This window comes from Podarcis muralis, chromosome 10, assembly GCF_964188315.1.
Source record: "Podarcis muralis chromosome 10, rPodMur119.hap1.1, whole genome shotgun sequence".
Classification (NCBI taxonomy): Eukaryota; Metazoa; Chordata; class Lepidosauria; order Squamata; family Lacertidae; genus Podarcis; species Podarcis muralis.
Genome location: NC_135664.1, coordinates 23,822,611 through 23,831,295, shown reverse-complemented (window position 1 = coordinate 23,831,295; position 8,685 = coordinate 23,822,611). Strand labels below are relative to the sequence as shown.

At 41.3% G+C, this 8,685-nt stretch overlaps 1 long non-coding RNA gene across 1 annotated transcript in view; it reads left to right on the top strand.

The window, feature by feature from the left end:
- Positions 1–8,685, top strand: part of LOC114605504 (uncharacterized) — a 47,871-nt gene that overhangs the window by 8,804 nt on the left and 30,382 nt on the right. Inside the window, exon 4 of the long non-coding RNA XR_003708586.2 lies at positions 1–83. This exon is cut by the window's left edge and continues 13 nt beyond it. This is a non-coding gene — a long non-coding RNA (uncharacterized LOC114605504). The remainder of the gene's footprint in view (positions 84–8,685) is intronic.

Genomic DNA, 8,685 nt, shown 5'->3' with positions numbered 1-8,685 from the left:
AGGAGATGGAATGGTGCTGGAACTGAACATACAATCTAAACCTGGACATGGTGACAACAATAGCAGGATACTTTAGACCGCAGGTGAGTCATCTGTAGCTCAGCTCCCAGCTCCCATTGTTCTTTTCATGTTGTTTAAGAACAATTGGAAAGGGCAACATTTACTTGATTTGGAGGGGGGTATCTTTTCTCAGGTTTTTATATTTTTTTGAGAAAAGAATTCCCATCCTCCAGCAGTCTTGAGAATGAATTGTCAGGCTTCCTGCATGTGTGTGGGTAGTCCACTAAAGTCAGAAAGGAATTACTTTCACTTCATTTCTAGAACAGTAACTGTATTGGTCTATTGTATATTTTAAAAACCCCTTGGTTTTTTTTTTATTTGAGAGTAACCTCATCTAACTCTGAGTAGACTTGCATAGGATGGGGAATTCTTATCTGAGACAGCCATGGTGAAAATTGAAGTGGAGTCTTCTTTATTCCAGATTAGTTAATCCAGAACTATCATCAGATCTGTCTCTGCCCACCAGCAGATTTCCCCTGCTGCTCTCACCCCTCAGATTTCCCCCGAGGGAATGAGGCGTTCGGAAGAAAAATGTATGCATACCCTGTATGTTAAACCAATCCTTTATGTTGGTTGTTTTTTTTTAAAAAAAAATATCTATGAAGCCAGCAGCAGTAGGGGAAATTGAAGTAATTCTAGGTGGTAGCACTTTTTTGTTTCTTGTCTCACTGAGCTAGGAGCAGAGCAAACATCATTTATGTACCATTTCAACATCTTAGTCTGCAAGCAGCGTTGAGTAAGGTTAGAAATGTACAATAAACTCAGAAAACGTTCTTAAAATGCCTGCTGAAATGATAGGAAGTCTTCACTAGCTGTTGGGCATTCAACTGGAAAGGCACCTGTTATGATGATGATGATTAATAATAATAATAATAATAATAATAATAATAATAATAATCGTGTCTGATCTCAGCTGAGAGGGAGTGCCGCAGAACCATGCATCTCAGCCGAAGGACACCACTAACAGCAGGTATGAATCTAGGTGAGACAGTGGCCTCAGGGTGGCAGAGTCCAGTTGGAAGGAGGGCCACCTGGTCACCCTGCTGCTGTCTGCGCCCCTGCCTGCATGCCCACCTCTTCCACTATGTGGTTGTGTGTCTACCACTGGCAGATGGTTGAAACATTGTGCAAATCCAGGAAATGAAAGGAAAACTACTGGGAGTAGGTGGGTTCCTTGCCACTCCCCAGCCTGAGTGGGAAAATGAGAATCTTGGGAACTACTGATAAGCACATGTTAGGAAACCAATCTTCTTCCTTCCTTCCTGAATGGGGATAGAATTAGTTATTACATTGGTCTGGCATGCTAAACAAGCAACATCATTAGAATCCATTAATGGAATAGTATTTTGGAATGTGGCAGAGTTTGGAATCCCTTCAAGTCTAAGGAGTCCCATCTGCCATGCAACAAGGTGGTGCAAGATAACCTCGGATACGTCTTGCTTCTCGCTCGGCTCAGGTTATTCCACCGTTTGTATCAAATGAAAGGAACTGATAAAAGTTAGGGGGGGAGGAACCAATATGTAAAAGAACTTGTTTCAATTTATGCAAACCTTCCATTTTCTGAAGTCCATGAGAAGGTCAAAGTGAAAGTTCAAAGTCAGAAGCCATGAATCTTTCAGACACTGATTCTGATCAGAGAAATAAATGTGAGTTATGCTAGTATTTTCAATGATATATGATTTGCTGGGATGCAGAGCAATCCTAATGAGGGGCTAGGGAGGTGAAGAGTGGCAGATGTTCTGCTGCATTTGAAGCCTGCTGGCTAAACACAGAAGAGCAATGGGTTGGTTTGTTTTTTTGCTGTGCCCTGGATACGAAGGCTTCCATTGCCCTGCCTTGAAACTCCCTATTGGCTGGAGGGAATTAGGATTGTAGCCATAAATACTAATATGGCATCAGGTTAGTAATTTTGTCCAGTTATTCTGACACTTGCAGCTCCAATCCCATTCATATCTCCTCGGAAGCGAGTTCCATTGAGTTCATTGGTGCTTAGTCACTACTAAATATGCTTAACTCTCCAGTTTTATTGAAGCAAATGTATCACCACTCCTTAATTACATAATAGAAGTGTTTGTTTTCTGGGCATTTCTCTAAACACAAGTTTCTGTATGGCGATACTGAGCTCTAAATATTGACCAGATTTCAAATAATTACTTTAACCATGCCCAAAGCTTAAGCATGCACTGTGTTTGTTTGTTTTTCCTCTGAATGGCAGACTGCAGTGCCATATCAAAAACAGCCTTTAATGTGGTTTCAAACAAGCTTGGCTATGAGGCAGAATGGGCTGCTATTTGAGAAACACAACCTCGTTGAGTGTGCAAAACCAAGTGTGGTGTTCTCCGAATCCAGCCTGCTTTTTGTGGAGCTGATAATAAAAACCTTCCTTTTGAATACTTACAGTGTTGATGGTTTCCATTTTCAAGTGTTGCTTTATTCCTATTTTACCATCTTGCCAAAACTAAGATACCATGCAGCATAATCCCAGCATGTTTACTCAGAAATAAGCCCTGCTATAGTCAGTGGAGCTTACTCTCTGCTAGGTTTGTTTAGGATTGCGGTCTTAAAAGTGCAGCAGCTTGCTATTCTGTCAGTAACCATGGGCATATTTGTAATTATTGTTTGAATAAAATTAAGGCATTTACGCTTCTAAATGTTCTAAATATACTGAACAGAACAATTTTCTTACAGCAGTAAACTAGATTTTATAAAGTGTTGTATATATTTCAATTTTTCCCTATAAACATTGGTCAACCCCACAGCCCTGCTACACACCCCTGGCAAATGTTCATCCCATTGTTGTTCTGGAAATTTTACATCTCTGTTCCACATATTCCTGGTTGTTTGTTGATCGTTTCTTTTAAATGGCTACGTTTCTTAACTCAGTGTTATCCGTAATGTCAGCATGGGAAAAATTAGCAGTGAAATTCTAACGATGTGTTTTAAATCGCCGATGGTGTAGAATAAAGGCAGTCTATCCTTTTTGCTTTGTGAGCACACTGTTTTACCAGTTCCGTTTGGCAGCTGACAGAAATATTAGCAAATTGCAAAATATTCAGAATGCTACAGTGAATATGTAAGACATTTGCTTTCATATACCACCTCCGCCCAGGATAGCAGAGACCATAAGAATAAATCCATCACTAAAAGTACCCCACTGTGCTAAAGGTCAACAGAGATCCTTAGGGGTGAAGTGGCACTTGCCTATCAAAATGCTAAAAACCGAGAGGTGAAAGAAATCAAGTACAACCATTATCCATTTCAGAATATGAGGCATTCAAATTCCAGTGTATCAAGCTCATGCTCTGATACCCAGAACAGAATGGCACAGCATGGCTCCATTCCATGACAAAGAGAGTAAGAATAATGGAAAATAATGCAAAGTTAGCCTCTTCTTGTTAAAAGGCGTCGTATTCTAGTGGCCGTCTTCTATCACAGCGCAGATAATAATGGCATTTTAGTCTTAGTGTATGGTTAAGGAAAGCCCTAATCTAATAATTGCCAAAACTGGCCTTTGTATCCCATGCATGAATATTTGCACACATGGCAGAAGAAGAACTGTGTTCTGTCGTTTGTACCATGAGGGAAAGAGTAAGCAACCGAGAGCTCTCAAAATGAAACAACATTCCCAACTTGAAATTGTTCATAAGAGACATATGGAAAAGTGACAATATTGCCACGTGCCGTCCCATTTAGAGGTAAACAAATCACACATGAATACATCTTAACACAACTGAAGACTTATTTCACTTTTCACGGCTGAGGCTTCTCACCGTGTTTAAACAAGCAAATGCCAATCACAAGTGATTGAGGACTAAGTATCTTGCTTGTCTACTATGCAAGTAGGAAAAAGAGAGAGAGAGAGAAATTCATAGTCTATGGATAACTAATAATAATAATAATAATAATAATAATAATAATAATAATTTATTATTTGTACCCCGCCCATCTGGCTGGGTTTTCCCAACCACTCTGGGCGGCTTCCAACAAAGATTAAAAATACATTAAAATGTCACACATTAAAAACTTTCCTGAACAGGGCTGCCTTCAGATGTCTTCTAAATGTCAGGTAGTTGTTTATCGCTTTGACATCTGATGGGAGGGCGTTCCACATGGCGGGCGCCACTACCGAGAAGGCCCTATGCCTGGTTCCCTGTAGCTTTGCTTCTCGCAATGAGGGAACCGCCAGAAGGCCCTCAGCGCTGGACCTCAGCGTCCGGGCAGAACGATGGGGGTGGAGATGCTCCTTCAGGTATACTGGGCCGAGGCCATTTAGGGCTTTAAAGGTCAACACCAATTGTGCTCGGAAACTTACTGGGAGAGGTACCAAATCCAAGTTTCTGTTTTCAAATCCCTTTCCCCTCATGCTATGGGGTGATAGGCTGTGGGCACTTGTATGTGGCTATATTACTTTTTTGCACATGCCCAATACATTCCACTCCTAATTCCTCTTCATGGTCTTTGTACGCACACACAGCTTCTGTACCTGTGCAAAGCAGTGTTACTCCCTACTTTCCAGAATTTGTGTCTAATATGCATGCCTTCAGGAGCAGAGCAATATGTGCCACTGCTTTCTGCAGGAGTAGTTCACCACCTTTGAAAAGACCAAGTAATATGTATCTTTGTGCGTTCTAGGGCAATGAGCTCTTGACTCACAGCCCTGTTCTTTACAGAGGACTATGTACACTTACTTATGCATTCCTTTAGTCCATTAAAAGAAGAGGGAAGGGCGAGTCAAATGTTTTCATCCTGGAAAGTAACTGTCTGTCTGAATGTAACCTTTCTTGTAAGCAGTTTGTTCACACAGATAAAAGATGTTGTTTAGTAAGAAGGAGCACATGTAATCTCAATTGAATGGCCTCTTTCTATGTTTGAACAATGCAAAAGCTATTCAGAGTAACACTCTCATTTTATAGCCGTGCCAGTATGAATCCCAGAATCGTCGAGTTGGAAGGGATCATACAGTCCAACCCCCTACAATGCAGGAATATTCAGCTGTCCCATATGAGGATCGTACCTGTAACCTTGACATTATCAGCACCACGCTCTAACCAACCGAGCTATCTAGTTTGAGCTTAACAAAATACCGAATACGAGCTAGATCATTTAATCCATTCTCAGCTTAATGGACGGCCTTGGCCAAGTCACTATCAACTTCGCCTAACCAACATCACAGGGGCATTGTGAGGATTCAGGAGGTGCAAAGTTCCAATAGATTGTATAGATAATACAACTGAGAAGACTTGACAAGCTCAGGAGCGGCTAGTGCAATTGGAGCCCAGCCATTTGCAAGGATGGGGCAAGGTGGCAGCAAAGACTGGGCTGGGAGTGGGGGCATCAGCGGAAGTGCAAGATTGACTTTGCTGATGCACCTGCCCAGCACTTTCCTGGCTAAGTGGCAGAGACACTGGTGTTGGGAAGGTAGCTTTTAAGCATCACTCCACCAGCTGCTCCTGGCCAAACCAGCAAGGATCCTTAATGGAAAGTATACATAGAACAAATTTCCATTTTGAAGAACTGCATTGCTTTGTAGCCCTGCAAAGTGCACTTCCCATTGTGACTGCATCCCGAAAGAAAAGCACTGTTTGCCTTTGTAACCAAGACACTGCAACCTAGACAGTGATCCCACTATGTGCCAGTGCATATTTAAAAACTAGACGCACCTTTTCAGATTTCGCTAGGCTATTGCAGTCATCCTTTTTATCAGAATGGGGAAACACCATGGATGTCCGGAAAGAGCAGTTGTGCTATCAGCACATCCAGGTGTCCATGCAACATCCGTTAATGTGTAAATGCTCACTGTTGCATGCAAATATATATTTGGCTAGTTGGCCTAGATAATGTTTTGCCTGAGAGGCAAGAGCTCTTGGGGTTCATCACTGGCACAAGCTCTCCTTGCTAACATGATCCTTATTATTAATGACTCTTACATCTCATAGAATGCTTTCAACCAAGATTTGGGAAGGTCTTTTTTGTGCTTGAATGCAAGAACAATTAGGTAGCCTAAATTTCTATTATGCTTTCATGCTCCAGGGCTTCTTCCCAAAATGTTTCCCGTGGACCGCTCTGGAAGTATTTATCCAGTAAATGAACCAGAATTGCTCCTGCCAAACCTGTTCGTTGCGCTGCAGAAACAGGGCGTAACACATTTTTGTTTGCTCTCTTTGGCCCAGTGCGCTCTCATAATAAGGCAGGATGGGAACGTTCAAGCCATGTGAGTTTGGCCGTTGGGCTGGATTTTGACTCCTTTAGCACCCTGCTGGAGTGGAATGGTAATATAATTATAGGCTACCCCAGAGGGCTGTTGTGAGAACAAATCCAGTGATGTACCTATAGTATTTTGGAAATTAAAAACACTGCAAGGCTAGTACGGAGTCCATACCTAATGACATGCTGCCCTGCGATGTTATTTTCCAAACTCCGAGTCTGCTAATGTTTATATGGAATCATATTCTTTCTCCGAATATCGCAGTACTTAGTGCTGCAAGCTGTGATTGACTCATGATTTCAAGCAGGGGTGGGGCAGGTCTTTTTAGGATGACATTTTCCTTACCGTTCCATAGCTCGGAATGGTAGATAATGTTTTAATAAATGGTATTTCAGGGGGGAGAGAAAGAAAAGAAATATATGATTTGATAAAATTATTACACCAACTAAATTCCATCAAAATGTCACAGTTGTTATGTGCTTAAAAAGCTTCTGCTCCTCTATTATTAAGTGATAAAGGATTATAATTTGATAAAAATGGATACTAAAATGACTGATTTTTAAAAGTGTGCTTCAATAAAATTCAGCATAAAAATTCAAAGCAAAATGTAAAAAAAGGATTTTCTTTATTATTTTAAATCTACACATTTTTAAATATTTCAGTGTGTGAGTGTTATATTAAAGTACAATAGTACCATACATACTTCTGAGCTATCATCAGTTATTATGACTTCTTATAGTCTGCGTTTTTAGTCTCATGGATCTTTCCTATAATGATACAGGGGGCAGCCCATGAAGTGGCAGTATTGCACATCATTCACCTGTGCTTTGTGGAATGGATGGACAGCGGACTGAGCTGCTTCAGTATTAAACATAACCTGAATATCTCTTGTATTTGCTGATGATAGTGATGCACAATTAACACATTGATATGCATAGGACTTCTAATTGCCTGGTGTGTATCACTTAAGCAGACAAGTATTCTCTCTGCTTATTTTTTGTAGTGATGGACGGAACTCAGCGCCACCACTTCAAAGCAAATGACTCAGTCCAACTAACACAGTCTCTGTGCAGGAGCAGGTCTCTATGTGTGGCTCTATTGCACTGGGTGCACAAAAGCCTTTTGTGGGGTGTGGGTGTGTGTTGCACCCTGCAACAATGTCATTGCCCCACATCAATATATATCTGAAGTTTATGTACAATGTGCAGTTGTCTGTATTAGGAGCGTGAGGTGAGCTAACAAAAAATGTTCTCTTCCTCTTTCAAAAAGCCAATGAAACTGATTGACGGTCAGTTCAGAACAAGGAGGTATGTCTTCACATAATGTAAAACTTGTTGTTAGAAGATGGGTTGATGGCCAGTAGCTCAAATGACTTTCAAAAATGGATAGGTAAGATGAATTCCTAGAGGACAGGCTCATCAGATACGTACCATGACAACATGGTACGTATCTGATTGCTTGATGCTGGAAGCAAGTGATGGTCAATGGCTATCTCAGTGCTGTTGTCCTGGGATATCCTGTTAGCCACTTTTAGAGACAGTGTTAGAATTCTTTCTGATTGGCTCTGGCCCAATGCATTTCTAATGAGTGCTAAGCACTGCTTATCATTGGTCATAATAGCACCTGTGCTGCCTCTGTGGTTTGTGAGTCAGGATTAATGTTTCGTTGGTGTGTCTTTGGGGAATAAGTTTCATTGGGAAGCAGGGGAGACGGTGTTTAGTCCCAAACTAGGATTTGTGAGAGAAACTCGAGAAACTCAGGTTCAAATCCTTACTGGATGACTTTGGGCCAGTCACACTTTCTCAGTCTGCCTTACCTCACAGAGTTATTTTCAGGATAGTGAAAGTAATGTGTGTGGGGGAAATGTGGAATATAAACGTAGTAAACAGACCAATCAGTCAATAATGTTTTTAATTACATGCTGTAAACACCTTGCAGATCCTTGCTGCTGCTGAACCTTCATTCTACTAGCCTTTCTTCATTTGCCAAGTTCCCAACACCCTCTGCCAATATATCTACACACCCCTCCCATTTAGCCCATGCTCATTTTCCTGTCTCCAGATTATTCATATTGATCTGTTTTTAAATGTCCCTTACGTAGGTTAAGATACGAGAGGGCTTTGAAAAACACACATATACATTCAGAGCATTGGAATAACACATGCAGAGCTCATTCTCCCCAAAATAAGGCATGGGGCTAGGTAGAGCTCAGTACGAGAACACATAATTTGCATGTAAAAGGTACCACGTTAAATCCATATCGTGTCCATGTAGAATTGGGAAAGACTCCTGCCTGAAGATCCACAGTCAGTGTAGACCAGGTCACCAGGAATAGGGAACTTGAGGTCCTCTAGAAATCATTGGACTACAACTCCCATCATCTCTGATGAGTTATGGCTGATGGGAGTTGGTGTCCACCA